Here is a 23,793-nt window from a genome sequence, read left to right on the forward strand (position 1 = left end):
ATTGACAGATGAATGGATAAAGAAAATGTGGTATATATATATAATGGAATACTACTCAGCCATAAAAAAGAATGAAATAACACCTTTTGCAGCAACATGGATGGACCTAGAGATTATGATACTAACTGAAGTGAATCAGACAGAGAAAGACAAATATCATATGATATCACTTATATGTGAAGTCTAAAAAAAGATACAAATGAACTTATTTACAAAACAGAAACAGACTCACAGATTTTGAAAACAAATTTATGGTTACCAAAGGGGAAAGGGGGTGGGGGAGGGATAAATTAGCAGTTTGGGATTAACAGATACAAACATAAACAACAAGGTCCTACTGTAGAGCACAGGGAACTATATTCAGTATCCTGTAATAAACCATAATGGAAAAGAATGTATATACACACACATATGTATATAACTGAATCAATTTGCTGTACTAGAAACTAACACAACATTGTAAATCAACTATATTTCAATTAAAAAATTAAATTAGGGACTTCCCTGGTGGCACAGTGGTTAAGAATCCGCCTGCCGATGCAGGGGACATGGGTTCAAGCCCTGGTCCAGGAAGATCCCACGTGCCACGGAGCAACTAAGCCCGTGAGCCACAACTACTGAGCCCGCATGCTGCAACTACTGAAGCCCACGAGCCTAGAGCCTGTGCTCCGCAACAAGGGAAGCCACCGCAATGAGAAACCCACGCACCGCAAGGAGGAGTAGCCCCTGCTCACCACAACTAGAGAAAGCCCATGCACAGCAATGAAGAGCCAACGCAGTCAAAAATAAAATTTTTTTTAAATGTTAAAAACTTAAATTAAATTTTAAAAAGAGTTGTGGTCTATTAGTCTAACCCTGATCCTTTACCTCAAGAGCTCTTGCAGCTTCTACTCATGCTTTTCTTAAAATCCTGAGAGTACCACACTGCAAAGAAGCTCAGGATGAAAGACCAAAAGGAAAGAGAGACCCAGGCATCCCAGCCGACCCAGCTGAAACCAGATACCAAAAATTTTAAAGTCATTGTGATACTGAAGTGACAGAAACCTTGAAAGAAAATGATCATGTCATCTTGGAATTCTTAACAGTGAAGAAATGAAAATCTGGACATAATCAAATGCATAAAAGGACCTCAGGAAAGTGCATTTTTCTAAAACATATGAAAAAATGTGTATTATCAAAAGGTGAGGCCCATGATGGAATACAACTCAAAAAGGAACAGAATATAGAAATGAAAACTGATAATTGTGAATAACCTTGATAAAGAAGAAAGGGGGGCTTCCCTGGTGGCGCAGTGGTTGAGAATCTGCCTGCTAATGCAGGGGACACGGGTTCGAGCCCTGGTCTGGGAAGATCCCACATGCCGCGGAGCGACTGGGCCCGTGAGCCACAACTACTGAGCCTGCGCATCTGGAGCCTGTGCTCCGCAACAAGAGAGACCGCGATACTGAGAGGCCCGCGTACCGCGATGAAGAGTGGCCCCCGCTTGCCGCAACTAGAGAAAGCCCTAGCACAGAAACGAAGACCCAACATAGCAATCAATCAATCAATAAAATAAATCTTTAAAAAAAAAAAAAGAAGAAAGGGGAAGAAACCTTAATAACCAATGCGGCTATATGAAAAATTCTCTGGTTCATTCATTCATCCACTCATTCACACAAACAAACATGGAATATCAGCCATGTGCAAAGTGTTGTGCTCTAATGAGGTCATATTTTTAAAAGCACAAGCTAAAGATGGAAGAACCCATATTTTTGAAAAATATATACTAAAAAATTTTTTTTAATGGCTGAGATTTATAAGAATATTTACAGAAAAGCTCTTGAATGAGCTAAGACATTCAAAAGAAATGGTGTCTAAAATTATGTTCCAGGGCAATAGAAATAAGAAACAAAATGTGATATTGCTTGGGGCAGATGGTATAATGCTATTTAACAGATGCTAGTGGGAAATTCAGAACTCTTCAACATCTTTTCTTCTTCCATCTTCTCCACTGAAGATACTGTTTTACAGTTAAAATAAGAAACTGGAACCCAAGACAAGAGATAAAATTAGTTAAAATGAGAAAAACACACACACACACACACACACACACAGGTGCCTTACTTACACTGACTTCAAGTTGCCCACCTGAGCCAAATCACATCCCAGGGCCCAGAAAAAACTTGCAAATATGATTACCAACCACTGTCAATAGTCTCTGAGGATAGGCACCAAAAGCTCTGAATCAGATTAATGTGACTCCACTTTTCAAATAAGAGAAAAAGGTGGATTCTGTTTATAAAGCTTGAAATCAATGCCTGATAAAATTCTAGAAAAATAGCTAATGAAAACAGGTGGCTAATGAGCATTTGGAAAAAAGGCTGATTCTGAGGAGTTAGGAATCACTAACTAAAATGTGTGGTATTTTATATAGGTAAGGCTTTTTTCCCCCAGATATAGTATCTCTTTTAGTCCTTACATTAAAAGAGTCCTTTTAGTCCAACTCAGTTGCCATGATCCAGATGCAGAAACTGAGTTTCCTAAACATTGAGTATGTTATGTCCAAGGTCATATAGTAAGTGGCTGAGCTACAACTCAAATTCAATTCATTCCAAACTCACCTCATTGCTGATAGAACAAGGGATCACCATAGATATAGTGTAAGTTGATTTCAGCAAGACATTTGACAAAGTTCTTTGTCATATGTTCTTAGACAAGATAGAAATTGTGAGCTAGATGATGGATGGAAAGGAACCGCATCTTCTTTTGGATGTCTCAAAGCATCTCAAACTTATCTTGTCCAAAAGCAAATTCATGAACATCTCCCTCAAACCTGGCTTTCTTTATTCCTCTTCTCAGTGAAGGTATTGTGTGCATTCTAGGAACTTGATAAGATACTCTTGAAAAGCTTCCTCCATGACCTCATGTTCAATCCACCACCAAAGCCTGCCAATTTTATTCTGAAATAGCTCTCAGAACATGTAAGGTATCATTCCACTGCTGATGACAATCAAGAGTCAGTCTGGTTGTTACTCTTTTGAAGTATATCTTTTACCTCTGGCTACTTTTGAGATCTTCTGTATGTCTTTGTTGTTCTACAGCTTCACTAAGATGAATCTAGATGCAGATTTATTTTTGTTATCCTGCTTGGGAATGCTGGGCTTCATGAAAATCTTGATTGGAGCTTTTCATCTCTTCAAATATTGCCTCTAACCCATTCTTTAAACTCAGTAACAACACTGCTTTGTTACTAAATTTATTATCTCAGTTTCTGTGGGTCGGGAGTCTGGGTGTTTTAGCTGGGGCCTCTGCTCATGGTCTCATACGGCTGAAATCAAGGTGCTGGTCAGCTGTATCCTCAAAGTAATTGCACTTAACTTTGATTTTTTATTAAATTTGAGGGTCTTTATGTCTTAATAAACGAGTTTAACAAATTCACATCGACTGGGATAATAAATTTGATATTCTTGTGTCATTTTATCTTGTGCTTCCTTGCTGCTCCACTGCCCCTCCTACCCCTCCACGCCAACATCTTTTTCTCTAGGGACCAAAGCTTCCTTTGATTTTTTTTTCTCCTTCTTTGATCATCCAGAAGTAATATGTAGTCTCTTAAAACTTGTAAGCAATTACCTGCATATTTTAAACCACTTAATACTCCTTTCCCTGTCACCATGAAGAATAAAACAGTATCTAAAGATATGTCCGTGTGACTTTCTCTCTTCTTTTTGTCCCCCACCAAGTAAAAGAATTGTAGCCTTTAATTCTTTTTTTTTTTTAACATCTTTATTGGAGTATAATTGCTTTACAATGGTGTGTTAGTTTCTGCTTTATAACAAAGTGAATCAGCTATATGTATACATATATCCCCATATCCCCTCCCTCTTGCGTCTCCCTCCCACCCTCCCTATCCCACCCCTCTAGGTGGTCACAAAGCACCGAGCTGATCTCCCTGTGCTATGCGGCTGCTTCCCACTAGCTATCTATTTTACATTTGGTAGCATATATATGTCCATGCCACTCTCTCACTTCGTCCCAGCTTACCCTTCCCCCTCCCCGTGTCCTCAAGTCCATTCTCTACGTCTGCGTCTTTATTCCCGACCTGCCCCTAGGTTCTTCAGAACCTTTTTTTTTTTTTTTTTTAGATTCCATATGCTTATATACTTTTTTCTCACTTATGAATTATTTTTGATGTCACATTAAGTTGTACAATAAGAGCAATTATTTAACATTAACTCAAATTTTAAAGGTTTAATTACTCACCATTTATTTTATATTTCATTTTCCCTTAATCTGAGGTTTGATGAATTCCTTGATTGTCTGAACAATTTTAAGTAATTTTAAGTTCTTGAATGTCTGAGAAGTCCTTTGGGTTGAGACTGGAAGGCACTCCCCTGACTGTTTCTGGCTTGTTGATGGAACTCCTATTATTTTGACAGGCATTTGGAATGAGGTTAAATGTATGGGTATAATTGTAATTTAGGGGGGCCAAATACATATTCTTAAGTCAGCCAAAGAAAACATGAAAACCACCAGTGGTCCCTGGCTAGCTGCAGACCTTACACACATCCTTTAATTTCTCTGAGCTCTCCTTCCTTATGGATAGGAAGGAGGCTCATCCAAACCACCTCAGACACTCTTCCCGATGTTTTAGTCAAGACTTTATGAAGCTAATAGAAATACCAATATTTAATCAACACCATAAAAGCAGAAGAATTAATTTCCAGCAAAATATCAATGAAGTCTACTATATGTTTAAAGTTTCAGGGTTACACAGTGATGGACAGTAAATACAAAAATAAATATTTCTCTCAGTGCCTTGCTTAGAAGAAACAATAGAAATTCATAAACAATACTTGATCCAAGTATATGTACAACCACATTATTTTCAAGTCTAGGGAAAAGGAAATATACTTTTGATGAATCCTTAGTATTCATTCACAACATCACACAAGCAATTATGACACTTAAGAATGTTTTTCAGGTTCCATTTTAAAATGTCTCAACTAGGTTTTACAGTGACATGGTTCAAATTTAGAAAGTATAGAAAGGTTTACTCTTAATTCTGTTTTTTAGCTACCCAGTTTACATCCTCTCAGTTAAATGAAGTTGTGTATCCTTCCAGAGATATTTCATACGTATACAGAATATCTCTCCCTCCCTCGCCCTCCCTTTCCCCTCTTATCCCATTTCTCTCTCTCTGTCTCTGTTTCTTTGTTGTTTTTTAAAAAATTTTTGTCCCTTTTAAATAAAATTGTATTATTCCATTTTCCTGAGGCTTATTTTTCACTTAACGTTTCTTGGTGATCTTTGTTCATCAGTATAAAGTGCTTCCTCATTCTTTTTTATAACAACCTAGCATTCCATTGTCTGGATATAGCATGGTTTTTTCCCCCAATAACTTATTGGTGTACATTTTAAGCAATGTTACAATTATAACCCCAAACATATGTCATTTCAAACGTGTGAAGTATATTTCTAGGATAATTCTTAGAAATGAAATCACTAGGTTAGAGGCTATATGCATTTGTAATTATGAGAGTTATAGCCATGTTGCTCTCCATAAAGGAAATAACAATTTATGCTCCCATCCAGTAATATATGAGCCTACTAGAGCATGATTTTTCATATTGGATTGGCCAAAAAGTTTGTTCGGTTTTAAGCAAAAATAAAACACATTTTTCATTTTTATGAAGAACTTTATTGAACGTATTCACTAACCAGACAAACTTTTTGGCCAACTCAATAGTTCCAAAGCATGTTACGTGGTACTTTCAAATTCCTGTCCCCAGTTTCTTTTGGTTTGGTTTTGTGGGGCTATTTGGAGTGGGCGTGTGAGTCAGATGAGTCCTGGTTTTTGTCCCAAATTATACCGGTTCCTTTCTCTTTTCCCTAAAGCACATGAATACCACAAAACACACACCATTGCTATAAAGCTTCACAGATTTAAGACATACTGAAATGACCAGGGTTCAGAGTGCATTAAGTTTGAGTGTCTCTACAAAGCCCATCTAAATCCTAAACTGCATTGTAACAGCAGGAGAGAGTTGGTGAACTCTTGGCCCTATGAATCAGTGTCTAATGAGAATTGATTTAACAGGCTTCAGGGGACCTTATCTTATTGCTAATAAAAGAAATTTCATCTGGTACTTTCCTACACTGCCTAGATATTAAATAGGGTTTATGATGATTAAGCACCAGAAAAGTTAATTGAGAGGTAATTCCAGGGGAATGTACGGATCTCTGAGGGCAGTGGTCTTCTACTGGGTAACTTAAGGAAAGGAGACAGGAGACCAGCTACCAAACTTCAAGCACTAGGCAGAAGCACCATAGCACACAGAGTCATGTAGCCCCAAGCCCGCCCCCGGGGCAGCCATCTTCAACTGACAGCTTCCTCCCAACACAGAAGGGATGCTCACTTCCACTCCAACCCTAAGGACCTGCTCCAAGAACAGGACCGCCACCTGGCAAAAGGGACACGAAACCATGATGAGGTGTTTCCATTTGTTTTTCCTCATTGGATGGGGCCACCATAAAACTTTAATAATATTAAACAGAAGGGTGGGGTTTATAAAAATGTAGACCAAAGGAGAATGTTGTCGTAAATTATGGTCAGCCATCAAAGCAATTATGCCCCAAAGTTTAATGAGCTATGTCTCATCCAAATCTGAATGAAGAAATTTCTAGAGCATTAAGATTGCTTCTTACCTTTGTACACAGTCTCAATCATGGGTGCCCTAGATAAGTCTATAGAACACAAGAGTCAAGTTCATCAGAACTAAAAGTGTGCTCATACCTGCTCCATCATCATGTCCACAGCAGGAAAGCTGCTCCAGAGAAAACAAGTACCTCATTTACTTTTTAAAAAATGATTTGTCTTTGTTGATTGAATTGATATACCTAAAACACAAGAGAAATGATCTAATTCCTATTTCTATAAAATCCAAACATCTGGCACGTCAGGCCTAAATGAACAAAGCTAATTTCTAGGAGACGTGTAAAACACAAGGCTTTCAGCAGGGGTCAGAGAGCACATTTTTAAAATTTTGCCACCAAGTCTCAAGAGCTTATTGTTTCTTGGAAGGTTAGTGGTGGTCCTTTCTGCCTTTCGGTCCTGACACACAGTGAGATCAAAGGAAACTCGAGTGACACAGCTCTCTTCTGTTATTCTGACCTGCACTTTACACACATTTCCTATTCTGAAAGCACGGAGAGGTACTGAGTCTATAGGGCTGCTAACATTGTTATGTCTTACGTGGAACTCAGCTGTCTATTTGCTTAATCGACTATAAACAGAGATCCCTTGCCAAACAGTACTTGCCATAAAGAACTCAGCACGGAGCATGTTCACTTGGATGCTGTCCACAAACTTCAGGAGCAAACATGAAATGTCTCACCACTGAGCAAACAAAACTGGAGCTATGCTCTGGAAACCAGCTCGGTGGTGTGGCTCAGAGGCCTGGAAAAGTTTTATTTCACATATTTAAGCCGGTTATTCTATTTTTAGGAATGGGTTTTAAGGAAAAAAGATTGGAGATGACAAAATTTCACAAAATACAAGGATGTTCCCTGTGGCATTCTTTATATTATAAAAATCATAACCCAAATATCCACTAATCAAGCCATGGTTAACCAGATTAAGACACATTCATATGATGCTATGTGATGTGATATATGAGATGACATGATATTACTATATAATATGATATAAAACAGCCTTATCTAATGACACAGGACATTGCTTAATATAATATTAAGTGGTAGGAAACTATATACATAGAATGCCAGTTTGCTTTTTAAAAATCTGTCTACTGTATATACACATGTACACACTTTTATAAGACTACATTTCCCTCATAACAGCACTTCTAACACTGAAGTGCCAGAGTACTTTCCTGTTTTGCTTTCCACCCCTCCCTCCCCTACTTCTTGTATACCTCCTATTCCTCTGATTGGTGGCAGGCACCAGGTGGCCCACATCACAGAGACAGGCATGACCTGAGGATAAAGAGCAGGAGTGTGTCTGAATCCCAATCCAGAGGCTTCACCCTGGCCTGAAATGCTGTTCAGGGGATCCCTGGCACAGAGAAGGCACTCTGGGATGTTCACACCCTCTTCCTTCTCTAAAGTTTGGAGACAAAGACGTGAGCAAAATGCGCTGGATCTCTGCCTAGAAACCCTGGTGTAAAGTTGACTTGTAAGAAAAGATTATTTTTCAATAGGAATAATATACCAGTCATAAGGAACACCCTTGCTGTTGTCCTGGCAAATAAGCATCTTGCCCCAAGAAAGCTGAAGGCAGCTCTGTCCTTGGAAGATTAACACACTAGTCAGACTGTTGTTATTAGGGAAGCAGACAGGTTCGTGCACCTGATTTAAGCTGTGGCTGAAAAAGGAATCCTCAGCATGAGTGGACCAGAACCTAACCATGGTCAGTCACGCCAAGCAGTGACCGACAAAGGAAAGGGCGGGAATAAAGGACAGTCTGTTCTGCAATGACCTTTTCAAATTATCTGTTGATCCCTTAAGCTACACTGTCCCTTCTTAATGGTGAAAGCCAAGGAAAGAGCAGCACGGTGTGACAGAAGGAACTGCAAGACTAGTTTCTCCTTTACATTTTACTATTTGGCCTTGTGCAAGGCACAGGCAAAATGCTAACACCTTAATCTTTTCGAATTATGGTTTTCTCTGGATATATGCCTGGGAGTGGGATAGCTGGATCATATGGTAGTTCTAGTTTTAATTTTTTAAGGAACCTCCATACTGTTCTCCATAATGGCTGTACCAATTTACATTCCCACCCACAGTGTAGGAGGGTTCACTTTTATCCACACCCTCTCCAGCATTTATTGTTTGTAGACTTTTTGATGATGGCCATTCTGACCAATATGAGGTGTAGTTTTGATTGCATTTCACTGTAGTTTTGATTTGCATTTCTCTGATAATTAACAATATTGAGCATATTTTCATGTCCTTTTTTTTTGGCCATCTGAGTGTCTTCTTTGGAGAAATGTCTATTTAGATCTGCCCATTTTTGATTGGGTTGTTTGTTTTTTTGATATTGAGCTGCATGAGCTGTTTGTATATTTTGGAGATTCATCCCTTGTCGGTCACTTCATTTACAAACAGTTTCTCTCATTCTGTGGGTTGTCTTTTTATTTTGTTTGTGGTTTTCTTTGCTGTGCAAAAACTTTTAAGTTTAATTAGGTCCCATTTGTTTATTTTTGTGTTTATTTTCATTACTCTAGGAGGTGGATCCAAAAAGATATTGCTGCAATTTATGTCAAAGAGTGTTCTGCCTATGTTTTCCTTTAAGAGTTTTATAGTATCCGGTCTTACATTTAGGTCTTTAATCCATTTTGAGTTTATTTTTGTGTAGGGTGTTAGAGAATGTTCTAGTTTCATTCTTTTACATGTAGCTCTCCAGTTTTCCCAGCACCACTTATTGAAGAGACAGTCTTTTCTCCATTGTATATTCTTGCCTCCTTTGTCATAGAATAATTGACCATAGGTGCGTGGATTTATTTCTGGGCTTTCTATCCTGTTCCATTGTCCTGTTCCAGACCTGTATTTCTGTTTTTGGTGCCAGTACCATACTGTTTTGATTACTATAGCTTTGTAGTATAGTCTGAAGCCATAGAGCCTGATTCTTCCAGCTCCATTTTTCTTTCTCAGGATTGCTTTGGCTATTCAGGGTCTTTTGTGTTTCCATACAAATTGTGAAATTTTTGTTCTAGTTCTGTGAAAAATGCCATTGGTAATTTAATACGGATTGCATTGAATCTGTAGATTGCCTTGGGTAGTATAGTCATTTTGACAATATTGATTCTTCCAATCCAAGAACATGGTATATCTTTCCATCTGTTTGTGTCATCTTCAGTTTATTTCATCTGGGTCTTATAGTTTTCAGAGTACAAGTCTTTTGTCTCCTTAGGTAGGTTTATTCCTAGGTATTTTATTCTTTTTGATGTGATGGTAAATGGGATTGTTTCCTTAATTTCTCTTTCTGATCTTTTGTTGTTAGTGTATAGAAATGCAAGAGATCTTGGTGTATTAATTTTGTATCCTGCAACTTTACCAAATTCATTGATGAACTTCAGTAGTTTTCTGGTAGCATCTTTCAAATTTTCTATGTATAGTATCATGTCATCTGGAAAAAATTTATTTTAAATGATGATGATTTGCATTTAAACAATACAGTGAGTTTAAATATTCCTGTGAAACTAGTTGTGGAGGGGAGGGGGGGTGTAGATCTCTTGACATTTAACTAAATACCTAGCTACACTGGAAAACAAAAACTAAACAAGAGACACACTGTCACAATTGAGGAAAGAGGATGAGACTGCCAGTGTTCATTTGCTGTGTTGCTTTATATAACATCCTTAACTCCTGGGGACTTAATGCTTTGTTTATAAAATGAGCAGGTTGTACTTGAATTCAGGACTGATTTTTAAGCTTCACTTTAGCTCTAAAATTCCATCATTTATTCTGGAATATTCTTTCTCTACTTCAAAGTTTGATAATGTCAGTTCTAGGACAGGCTTCCCATAGCTAAAGGGGTGACATGAAGAACAGATAAAGTCTTTCTGACCAGAGGCATCCTTTGCCATTCTCAATAATGGCAACAGTTCACCAGAATCTCCTCTGTGTTAGGTGATATTTTGAGCACATCAGCAACACTAAGGCCTTTAATGGCAGACTAGAGCAGAGCAAAGGGACTCGGGGATACGTTCTGGCCCATGTGATTCATGAAGAAGCAGCCCAGTAGGGAGGCCCTCCCTAACTATGGGTCTGCAACATGCAAGACTTTGGAAACCACTTTCAAGGCAGAAACGTGTCTACAGGAGAAAACAAACACTCTCAGTGGCTGCATCTAAGGCCAGTTAGTCCTGCTGGGGTAGCTGTGTGTATTCAGAACTTCTACTTCCTAGTTAAAAGCTTCCCTTTTGTATTTAAGCTGTCAAAGCAGAAAGTGTGATTTTCTCAGAAACTTGCTCCTCATTTGCCCACTGACCTGTTTTCTAGTTCGTATAGAAATATTTTGTTTCTACAATCAGAAAGAAACAGAAGCCACTGAACAGTTCCTATAGAAGGTATGAAGGGAAACAGAAATGAATAGAATTACCACCCTAAATAAAAGGCATCAGAGTTTCTGATTCGAAGGAAAAAAACATCGTGGCAGCCAACTCTCTCCTCTGGCCACAGCAGGTCAGCACACAAGTGAATATACGAAATGAAGAGAGACATTGAAGGTCTAAATAACTAAGCATCGGCTATAAAACAAACACTAGCATTTCTATTCTGCTTGTAGAGAATCATCTAATAGTAAAAAAGGGGAAAGTGTCTTGCTTTAGGAAAAGCTAAACCGTAAAAACCATTTGAACTTACTAAATATATATGAAAATTTAAAGAGAACTCTAATTATTTAATTCATGGACCGGATACACCAGCCTAGAGCAAGGCATGTACAGACCTCACCCTGAGTTCTTATGAGTCCTTACCATGTTCCAGAGGCTGTCCACAGGGCTTCCCACGTACTAATTCATTTAACCTCCCACACTCTAGTCAGGTACCCTCATCATCCTCATTGTACAGTGGAAAAACTGGAGGCTCCAAAAAACGAAGGAACATGCCCAAGGTCACACGTCAGGTGAGGATCCTCTGGTTGAAAAACAAACCAGCATCAATGAACCTGTAGTTCTTATGTTTTCAGCAAGACAAGCAGTGCCATTGAGCATCTAGCATTAAATACCACTCCCGTGCCTCTGCTCTGAGATTCATGTAAAATGAATAAATACTGTATGAAGGAAGGAAGATTTAAAATACAGTCGACAATGAATTGACTCTGTCTCCTCCCCCCTCCCTCCCTCTCTCTCACCACACATACCCCTAAGCACGGCAGGCAGTGTAGGATATTACTGGTCTACTTCAGGACCACACAAAGCTGTTTATGCTCTCAGAGAAATAGAAGCTTTTAGGATCTGGTTCAGGATCCACTCAGCTAGATAAAGATGATGGCAGGGGAGGGGACCCAAGAGAGGAAGAAGGGGAAGGTAGGAAGGGAAGAGGGAGTGTCAGAAGGGCAGGGCCACATGGCGAAAGTCCAGGGCCTACAGAGATGCAGGTCCTCTGGGGTCTCACAGATGTAGTGCAGGGAGGGAGACAAGCCATAGCCATGGGTGGTCTGACCTGAGACCTTAACCCAAGCCCTGGTTCAGGGCAGGGTGGGGATCTGGCAGAAGCACTCAGGTAGGCTCCAGCTCCAGTGAGTAGGGCAGTGGGGCAGGGGAACCTGCAGATGGGATTTGGGGAGCAACACAAAACCATGTCCCTCCAACCAGGCAGCCTTGGGAAGAGGAAGCCCGGGCTCCAGGCACATTCCTGGCATGGAAAGGGGCAAAGTCACAGCCCAGGCCATCTTATGCTGTGTAGGGAGTGGGCCCTGGTAGCTGTGAGATGCTCAGCCTGGAAGATGTAAAAGGCAAGCTGAGCACTGCAAGGTGGGTGCTGACTATGGGTAATCGTCACAGCTACAGGGGCTGACCACACATGAACATTTGGGGGAACGTGGCAGAGGCCAAGGACACATCACTCTAGTGCTAACTCCAGAGATGGCTGGAACCACAGACCCTGCCAACCTCCTGTAAAGGTCACCTCATCTGGAAACCCAGGATCCGGCTAGACACACAGGAGTCAGGTACTCTAGCTCTAGCCTGAGGCCTGGGGATAAGAATCAGCCAGAGAAGGAGGCTTGGGTCCTAGGCCCACACACATGAATAGCTGATGCAGGATGGGAGCCCGTGAGTCAGGCCAGCAGGGGCGGTGAACTGCAGAGGGCTGGGACTCACTGGGCACCTGGGGCCCAGCTCTTCTGGGAATTTAAGGCATCAATCAGACATTCACAAGGGAATCTTGAGGCTGGAGCAGAAATCTCTCATCTGAAAGAAGGAACTCATTAAAAGTTATTCCAAGAGTCAGAGAGGTTCATGAATTTACTTCATTATGGTATCAACTTAGAAACTGATCCAGGAGATGGGCCTATTTTCTTTCTTTCTCTCTCTCTTTTTTTCTATCCTCACTAACATTTTTTTAATTGAAGTATAGTTGATATACAATGTTGTACAGCAAAGTGATTCAATTATGCATACACACACATTCTTTTTTAATATTCTTTTCCATTATGGTTTATCATAGTGAAACTGTGCACCTCAGATTGGGACTTGAACACATGCGGCCAGAACTTGAACCCGGCCTAAACTCAGACTGGGACTTGAACCCACATGGCTGGGACTCGAACCGGGCCAAAACCCACAGTCTTCCAACTGAGATCACACACCTGGTTTCAGGACTTAATGAAGCTCAGGTTCTTGATGTCTCATTACAGAAAGAATTCAGTGAGAGACAAAGTGATAGGTAAGAAGTGGATTTATTTAGAGAGAAACACACTCCACAGACAGAGAGAGTGGGCCATCTCAGAAGGTGAGAAAGGAATCAGGGTATGGGGTTGTCAGTTTTTATAGTGGTGGGTAATTTCATAGACTAATGAGTGGGAGGAGTATTCAGCTATTTCGGGAAGGGGTGGGGATTCCCAGGAATTGGGCCACTGCCCACTTTTTGATCCTTATGGTGGCCTTGGAACCGTCATGGTGCCTGTAGGTGTGTCATTTAGCTTGCTGATGTGTTACAGTAAGCATATACTGAGGCTCAAGGTCTAGTGGAAGTCGACTTGTCTGCCATCTTGGACCCATTTGGTTCTAATCAGTTTATGTCATGTCCTTGGGCTATGTCATTCTTTCAAAGGTTGTGCCCTGCCCCCTTCCCTCCTGTTTTAATAGGACATTGAACATGGCTTTCTGTGCTATACAGTAGGACCCTGTTGTTTATCCATTCTATATATAATAGCTTACATCTGCTAACCCCAACCTCCCACTCCATCCCTCCCCCAACCCCCTCCCCCTTGGCAACCACAAGTCTATTCTCTGTGTCTGAGAGTCTGCTTCTGTTCTGTAGATAGGTTCATTTGTGTCATATTTTAGATTACACATGTAAGTGATATCATATGGTATTTGTCTTTCTCTGACTTCACTTAGTATGATAATCTCTAGGTCCATCCATGTTGCTGCAAATGGCATTATTTCGTTCTTTTTTATGGCTGAGTAGTATTCCATTGTATATATGTATCACATCTCCTTTATCCATTCATCTGTCGATGAACATTTAGGTTGTTCCCATGTCTTGGCTATTGTAAATAGTACTGCTATGAACATAGGAGTGCATGTATCTTTCCAAATTATAGTTTTGTCTGGATACATGCCCAGGAGTGGGATTGCTGGGTCATATGGTAATTGTATTTTTAGTTTTCTGAGGAACCTCCATACTGTTTTACATAGTAGCTGCACCAACTTACATTCCTACCAACAGTACAGGAAGGTTCGAGATGGGCCTGTTTTCTTCAGGAGCTGAGTAAGGAGGTGAAGGCAGGGGCCTGTTTCCAGGTACTGAAGAAGGTCATGGGGACAAGGAAATTGTCATTCCACTAGCACAGCACAGGGTGAAGGTAAAACTCTGATTTCCACAACGTCCACCTGTGTTCACAAACTCTGAGTTTCAGACCGTTTCTGGCTAAATGCTTGTGGACGTGTCTGAATTACTGCGGTTGAAAAAAGCTGCTTTCACAATAGCTGCAGAAACTTTCTTCCTTATTCTCTTTCAAGTCCTGAATTCTATGTGCACCAAATGCCAAAGAAATGCTTTCTGGAGCCAGAGGTCTGAGGAATGAAAGTCTGGCCAAGAATTAGTACCACAAAAGCTTTATCAGAGCCCAGCAGAATTGAGCCTCTGACACTGGGAGTGGAAAAGCAAATAAGATCAGGAACTTAGAGCCACAAAAGCAATCTAGAATATCGTTATTAAAGAATATGGGATTATGGGGAGAAGGTATCCAGAATTTACAAATTAGTAACCATACATCTTTGAAGGGTTACAAATTAAAAAGTAAATAAGAGCATCAGTATGATTCTTTTTCTACATTATAAGTCCATTTGCAGCATCAAACTCCCTTGGCCATTCTTAAAAGCAGGTCCCCACAGGCGAATATGTGATAACTTACAGTTTTATGGTACCAGAGACATTATACAAATTATGAATATGAGGACATCCTAAGGCCACTTTCTTATTTCAAAAATCATGACATATACTTGGTCAACCATTAATTTCAAAGAAACATCAAAAGGTTTATTCCATTCTGAGATGGCAAGCTCTCCATGGTGAATATGGCACGATCACAGTGTGCTTTCCTTTTAAACTGTACAGGGAAGCCAATACCAGGCTATTATTCTGAGATCACCTTCACATGGCAGATATAACAGTTGTTGATAGCAAAGGCCAATGCACAGTTAGGTAGCTAAGACATTCGCTGGATCTTTCAGATACCTACAAACCTCAAAGAAAAGGACTAGCCTTAAACAAAATTGGGGAAGAAAGCTTACTTTCTGATCCCATAAATTCCAAATTACTTAACCTAGCATTCCAAACCAGTGCTGGCCAATAAAAATATAATGTAAGCAATATATATAAAGTCTTCTAGTAGCCACAGTTTTAAAAAGTAAAAAAGAAACAGGTGAAATTAATTTTAATTATACATATTACTTAAAATGTAATTTTAGATACATTTCAATGTGTTTTCAATATAAAATTATTAATGAGATACTTTACATTCTTTTTCATACTAGAGCTCTGAAATCCAGAGTAATTTCGACTACATCTCCGTTTGGATAAGCCATATTTGAAGGGCTCAGTGCCACGTGTGGCTAATGACTACTGTAATGTCCCAGTTACCCTTCCCCATATCCTGACTTAAACCCTACTACTTTCCCATCCCTTGGAATGTTACCCCAAGTTTTAGCAAGCACAGGTACCAGATTTTCTAAGATGGCCCTAATTTCACCCATTCTGTCCCATGACACCTGGGTCCCCTTGTTTTCAGTACCAAGGCAGTGTGATGTCCTAGCTCTGGTGTGACACTGCCTAGGTTTGATTCTACCTTTCACTATGTACAACCTGGGCCAGTTTTTTTTTTTTTTTTTAAAAGAGACATTAATTCTTTTTTTTTTTTTTAATTTATTTATTTATGGCTGTGTTGGGTCTTCGTTTCTGTGCGAGGGCTTTCTCTAGTTGTGGCAAGCGGGGGCCACTCTTCATTGCGGTGCGCGGACCTCTCACTATCGCGGCCTCTCTTGTTGCGGAGCACAGGCTCCAGACGCGCAGGCTCAGTAATTGTGGCTCACGGGCCCAGCCGCTCCACGGCATGTGGGATCCTCCCAGACCAGGGCTCGAACCCATGTCCCCTGCACTGGCAGGCAGATTCTCAACCACTGCGCCACCAGGGAAGCCCAACCTGGGGCCACTTTTTAACTTCTTTTTAGAGCCTCACTTTCCCCACTTTGGAAAGAATAGCTCTTTTCTCACGGTGGCTGGGCATGGGAGGGGTTGCTATTCCTGGAACACCACTCTTCCACACGATGAGCCATAGCACAAAAGGGACTGTTGTCAAAGCAGTCACTTCCTCCACTGCCCCATCACAGCTCCTGATTGGGGTTGAGAAAACATGCCCTCTTTTCTATCCATATCACTTCGCTCAGGATGCTCCCTGGTGCACAGACCTTTGTTTCAACCCACTTAAAGAATCCTGTCTACCTTCAGGGATCAAATAAATGCACCTCTCCTTCAGGAAGTCTTTCCTTTTTCCTACCTCCCATCTCCAAGATGAAAGTATTCCCATGGGTCTGCCATAATGCTTTTATTTCTCACTCTCTATAGCATCCTAATTATTCATATCAGACTTAGCTCACCTTCTGGACTTTTTCTCAAGGGTTAGGCACTTATTAACTTTGTGAACCCCTCTCGCCCTCCCCCACTCTTTCATCCCCCTCACGTTTCCCCAGGAGGCTCCTGACATTCAATATATGATTGTGAAGCAAATGAATGGATATCCAATAGCTTTGATGTAATATATGTGACCTTTTCGTTATTAAAAATACCAGTAATAAGTAAAAAGGCGATTTTAAAAAATCTGTGAGGTCCGCTCTAGCTTTGAGACTGATACGCTCTATGCTACGCACGTCCTGCTTCTGAGGTCCTCACACCTGCCCTACACAAGTCTCCAGGACCATTCCTGGTGTCTCCGAGTTGCTGGGCCTTCCCCCATCACAAAGTGACTCTCAGACAGAGCTGTGTCCGACTTCCCACTCCACCACACAGTGCGCCTTCTTTGGGCTCTGTTATTTCAGAGCCCTGCCGGGTGACTGGCCAGCCAACCTGATCTAGTGGTGCAGAGGAAGGAACTCCTGCCTTGCAGCATGCTCTCTCTGAGACAGCAGATGCATCACTTGGACAGGTTAGTGCTACACTGTTATTGTGGCCTCTCAGGAGCTACAAGGGGCCAGTGAGGAGATGCAGGGCAGATGCATTCTGTGAAGGCATAGTTATTTCATAAACCACAGGGCATATTTATTCCAACTGAGTAAAGACGAGGCAATCTGACTTCCAGCTTCAAAGAAGTATATGACCAGGAGTGTTTGTTAATTAATTCGATCAATTTAATTGTCCAAACTAGGGACCTTGAGAACAAAGCCGTTTTACTTTTTGAAAAAGAAACTTCTTGAAAAATTAAGTTCTCATACTAAAATTTCAATTTGTTTAAAATGAATTTTGAATGAAGATCACTAACTCATTTCATTAAAAGCACTGTGTTCTCTTTATTTTGTAAAATCGTGGTTAAACCTCAAAGGAGTTTCTGTATAACAGACTAGAAACACAAAGCACTTCTAGTTTGGGGGAGATTCTCTGCTTTCCTGCAGTGGTCCTTCCACACGCCCTGGCAGCTCTTAGTTATTTTCTCACTTAGACCTGACTCTTGGGGGATGGACGATTGCCCTCACATCCTGTCACTGAGGTGGCAGAGAGAGCACAGGCCATGTCAGCAAGTGAGTAACAGAAACAGGTCTCCAAGTGCATTAATCCCCCTCTTAATGCAGGCCCAAGGAGGAGGAATTTACACACTGCAGCTGCTGAGCTACAGCCACTGAGCCTCTCAGAGAAAGACTAGACGGGAAGTGCCCTGCCACTCATGCTCTCCATCCTCCCCTCCCTTCCTTCCCCTGGCCTGGCCTCTCCTGGGCCCCGCAGTCCTTGGCAGGCAGAAGCACACTCTCAGTTCAGCAGACCTGGAAAATTAATGGCCCGTCGCAGTTACGGGAAACCATTTCATCAAATCTAACCACTGCTCCCCCACAGACCAAGTCCATTAGAGCACCAGCAAATCTTTGGAAGTTACCCAGATGCTAACTAGCTTCTGGCCAGCACATTTTAAATGAGAAACTTTAAGGCTGTGGCTATCTCATAAACATCTCAGTCTGAACACCAGAGTACCATGCAATTAACACTCATTTTAAAAACCAGTTTGCAAACGCGCCTGATAATATAAAATCACAGGGTATAAATTATGATTCTACTGTAAGTCTGGAGATATTTCCACAGGTATCTTCTACTACATGAGGGGCCAGATGGCCCCAGAAACTATATCAGTCAATGTAATACTAGGCTATGCTGCTATAACAAATAAACCCTGAGGCCTCAGTGATTTATCCCAACAAAAGTTTATTTCATTCGGACACGAAGTCCCCTGCTGGTCATCAGAAACTCCCCTCTATCCGGTGTCTTAGGGGTCAGGCTCCCTCCATCTAATGTGTGTTAAGCAGTGGTACAAGGACCTATATCCACTTCTGTGTGACCCCAGAGCATGCTCTGGGTATACTCTGCACACAGGGAGTACCCTTCATGTCTGTACCTCCCCCAGTCTCCTCCGTGGCCCTGACCAGCAAGTAAGTTACTGTGGCCAATAGGTTCCAGATGGCAGACTAAACAAACACTTAGTGTCCTCCCCTCCTTCCCAAGACTCCTTTAAAATGACAGCGAAGAAATAAAGGTGTAATTAATTCATAAAAGTGAAAAGAAAAGGAGGGGACCAATGAGCCACCTGCAGATTTCAATGAAGTTCTGGAAAAGAGAGCAGCAAACACTATTTTCAATCATAATAACTTAAGGGCTGCCTATTGATTTTCAACATTAGTGTCAACCTCTGAACAAAACAAGAAAGACTCAAATTTATGTTTGCAGAACAGCCCTTGAATATGTAAGAGTACAGGTACAGCAGGGACAGATGTGAGATAAGGAAAGTGGAAAGGGTGGTTGATGGAAGGTAGGGATGCCATATGCATACTAGCCATACGAATACGTGTGCTGCCAGAACCAAGAAAGGGTGGTGAATGTGGATGGAACGAGACCCAGAGGTTTCTGTATACTGTTTGTTTGAAAGATGACCAATAGAAAACCAAACCACAAATAATATAACCATCAAGAAACAAAAAGTAAAAGTAGTCTATGTAAGTGAGCAAAATCCCCACCATTCAGAACAGAGAAAGGAAAGACTATCTAAAATTGATACATCGAGAAATAGCAACATAAGCATATTTTTTTAGATTTATGGAGGTAATGCTAGGAGGACTACAGAACTAAGGACAAAATCGATTAAACATGGAGCGGAGGACTGGTGCTTTTCATTGTAAGGTCTTTACCATTTTGTTTTTCAATGTTTGCATGAAAGCATCTGATAAGAAAGAAAAACAAAGAATAAAATTAATCAAGTATAGTGTGTATTTTCTACACATTCACCTGATTTGTCTAGACCCCAAGCCCCTGGAGGTAGGAGCAGGGGTCAACATGTCTTTTGTTCTCCGACGTGCTCCATCTATAGTTTTAATACTACGGTGTGTCCTGGAAAATGCAATCAACACTCACTCTATTGCACTTGTTTGTACATAAGTACCCCCTCCTCTGTCTGCCGCTGCATGTCCACTATTCTCAGGCCCACCCAGTCCTCTGTCTTCCCCCCAAATAGTCCTACTATGCGTATAGCCTTTAATGGGATTAAATGTTCAATACCCCACATCCCCAGTGCTGGGAATGCACATAATCTTAGTGAAATGGGGTCCACAGAGTCTCTTTATACAGGAAGACCTATGACTGTGCATATACACAGGAGCTGATATACCCAGTTGTGGTGTGACTGTGCTCATTAGGGGGTGAGGTGGGGAGTGGGGGACAGGGCTCTTCTACCTGCACAGAAGAACAGTTTTGAAAAGGCTTAATCCAGTCTGTATAATTCAGAGGCTGTGGGAAACAGAATCCTGGCTCTACCCCAATTAACTGTGTGATTCTGAGAAAGCTTTGTAACCTCTCTGTGTTTGGGTGCCTTCATGTAAATGGGGATCCTCCTTACGGGGACTCCTATGACGAATCAATAGTATGAACTGTGCAGAGCACCCAGGGCAGTGCCAGTTCACAGCTGTTATATCTTCTAGTTATCTTTCCATGAATTTATTTCCTAATTGTGCTGAATGCTTCAGCCCTACTCTCTCTGTTTCCCTTACCATCATATGTTCTGAGGACAGTTAATTCACGTTTTCACTACTATTTACTACATTTTATGTCAACACTGAAGAACAGATCATTAGAAACACTGTGTAACCTCTACACCCAAGACCTACCCTCACAAAACCTAACCAGAGAAACTAGGTAAATAAGGAACAGCTGGCCGGGAGAAAATAAACACAATTCAGTTTGAAACCTTAAAAGAAAAATCTTCCATTCTGCGTCTTATGCTCATTGAAGCAAATATTAAAGAATTCAAAAATACTTTCTGTAACATAGCTTCGAAGACTCTTTCTTGTCTCCTAAATCCAAGCAATGCAGAGAGTCAGGGAAAGGTTTGACAATTGCAGTGGTTTTGAGTTTGGATTTACTACACGTGGTTTGGGCTTAGGATATTGCTTGGACTTTGTTCTACTACTACACTCCCCCTGGCTCCCTCCCTTCCAGCTCCTCTGGAAACATAAAGGCGCATCCCTGAATCGGAACTTGACATTTGCTGTTCCCTCCACCTTGCTTGATATTACCCCAAAGAGCAGCCCAGCTCCCTCCCTCACCTCCAGCAAGTCTCTGCTCAAGTCTCACCACAGAAGTCTTCCCCAACCAGCCCGTGCAAAAGAGAGCACCCTGCCCATCCCTGGCCAGTCTCTGTCCCCCTCCCCTGCTTTATTCTTCTTCATGGCTCTCACCACTACCTAATACATATAAATATGTTTGTATTTATTTACTTCCTCTCTCTCTCCTCCCTCTAGGGCAGCACTAGCCAATAGAAATATATTGTGAGACATGTCTAATTTTAAATTTTCTAGTAGCCATATGAAAAAAAAGTAAAAAGAAACAGGAAAAATTAATTTTAATGTCTTTTCTTTAAGCTTGTATATCTAAAACATTGGCACTTCAAAATGTAGTCAATATAAAAATTATTAATGAGATATCTTACATGTTTTGGTACTAAATTTTTGAGATCTGGTGTGTATGTTACACTTAAAGTGCATCTCAATTCAGACTCACCCCATTACAAGTGCACAGAAGCCACACGTAGTCGGTGGCTACAGTATGGGTAGCACAGCTCTAGAATATAAACTCCATGGGGCAAAGACTTATTTTGCTCACTGTTATGTATCCAACAGCTAGAACAGTGCCTGGCACATTGATTTTTTTAAAATTAAAGTACAGTTGATTTACAGTGTCATGTTAATTTCTGCTGTACAGCAAAGTGATTCAGTTATACATATATATATTCTTTTTTAAAATATTCTTTTCCATATGTTTTTTTAAAATGTTATTTACTTTTTATTTATTTATTTTTGGCTGCATTAGGTCTTTGTTGCTTCACGCGGGCTTTCTCTAGTTGCAGTGAGCAGGGGCTACTCTTCGTTGAGGTGCGTGGGCTTCTCACTGCGGTGGCTTCTCTTGTTGCGGAGCACGGGCTCTAGGCGCGTGGGCTTCAGTAGTTGTGGCATGTAGGCTCAGTAGTTGTGGCTCACGGGCTCTAGAGTTCAGGCTCAGTAGTTGTGGCGCACGGGCTTAGTTGCTCTGCGGCATGTGGGATTTTTCCGGACCAGGGCTTGAACCTGTGTCCCCTGCATTGGCAGCTGGATTCTTAACCACTGTGCCACCAGGGAAGCCCCTCCATTATGGTTTATCATAGGATTTTGAATATAGTTGTCTGTGCTATACAGTATGACCCTGTTGTTTATCCATTCTATATATAAAAGCTTACATCTGCTAACCCCAACCTCCCACTCCATCCCTCCCCCAACCCCCTCCCCCTTGGCAACCACAAATCTGTTCTCTATGTCTGTGAGTCTGTTTCTGTTTCGTAGATAGGTTCATTTGTGTCATATTTTAGATTCCACATGTAAGTGATATCATATGGTATTTGTCTTTCTCTTTCTGACTTCACTTAGTATGATAATCTCTAGTTGCATCCATGTTGCTGCAAATGGCATTATTTCATTCTTTTTTATGGCTGAGTAGTATTCCATTGTATATATGTACCACATCTTCTTTATCCATTCATCTGTCAATGGACCTTTAGGTTGTTTCCGTGTCTTGGCTATTGTGAATAGTGCTGCTATGAACATAAGCGTGCATGTATCTTTTTGGATTAGAGTTTTGTCTGGATATATGCCCAGGAGTGGGATTGCTGGATCATATGGTAATTGTATTTTTAGTTTTCTGAGGAACCTCCATACTGTTTTCCATAGTGTCTGTACCAACTTATATTCCCACCAACAGTGTAGGAGGGTTCACATTTCTCCATACCCTCTCCAGCATTCGTTATTTGTAGACTTTTCAATGATGGCCATTCTGCCGGTGTGAGGTTCTGATCTGCATTTCTCTAATAATTAGCAATATTGAGCATCTTTTCATGTGCCTATTGGCCATTTGTATTTCTTCTTTGAAGAACTGTCTATTTAGGTCTTCTGCCCATTTTACAAGTGGGTTGTTTGTTTTTTGTTGTTGAGTTGTATGAGCTGTTTGTATATTTTGGAAATTAAGCCCTTGTCAGTCGCATCATTTGCAAATATTTTCTCCCATTCCGTAGGCTGTTGTTTCATTTTGTTTAAGGTTTCCTTTGCTGTGCAAAAGCTTGTAAGTTTGAGTAGGTCCCATTTATTTATTTTTGTTTTTATTTCTATTGCCTTGGGAGACTGACCTAAGAAAACATTGGTATGATTTATGTCAGAGAATGTTTTGCCTATGATCTCTTCTAGGAGTTTTATGGTATCATGTCTTATGTTTAAGTCTTTAAGCCATGTTGAGTTTATTTTTGTGCATGGTGAGAGGGTGTATTCTTACTTCATTGATTTACATGAGGCTGTCCAACTTTCCCAGCACCACTTGCTAAAGAGACTGTCTTTTTCCCATTGTATATTCTTGCCTCCTTTGTTGAAGATTAATTGACCGTAATTGTGTGGGTTTATTTCTGGGCTCTCTATTCTGTTCCATTGATCCATATGTCTTTTTTTGTGGCACATGGTTTTTAAATCAAATAACTACTTAATTAACAGATTTCTTGTCTTCCATCTAATAAGCACATATTAAATATATACGATATGGGAAAAAATCATGGTGGAAGTAAAGTAAATTACACTAGAGTACTTACAAGTAAGGGAGGTAAATATTCTACAGAAACAGAAAGTCTGAGAAACTCCAAGGGCAAAGGAAAACAACCCATGTCAATTTTAAGCAGAGTGGGAAAGGGCATGGTTAGAGCTGAAATGGGGCACCACCCTGGAGGACTGGAGGCAGGAGGATCATAGAGAAGGTGACTGCAACAACTGGGATGAAAAGCCACGAAAGCTGGACTGGGATAGGGCTGGG

The 23,793-nt window shown here is 40.8% G+C and overlaps 1 protein-coding gene across 2 annotated transcripts in view; it reads right to left on the bottom strand.

Annotated features, from left to right (window-relative positions):
- The window catches only part of MYRIP (myosin VIIA and Rab interacting protein), a 224,192-nt gene that overhangs the window by 156,935 nt on the left and 43,464 nt on the right, over positions 1–23,793 (bottom strand). The window lies entirely within an intron of this gene.

Source organism: Eubalaena glacialis, chromosome 7, assembly GCF_028564815.1.
Source record: "Eubalaena glacialis isolate mEubGla1 chromosome 7, mEubGla1.1.hap2.+ XY, whole genome shotgun sequence".
Taxonomy (NCBI): Eukaryota; Metazoa; Chordata; class Mammalia; order Artiodactyla; family Balaenidae; genus Eubalaena; species Eubalaena glacialis.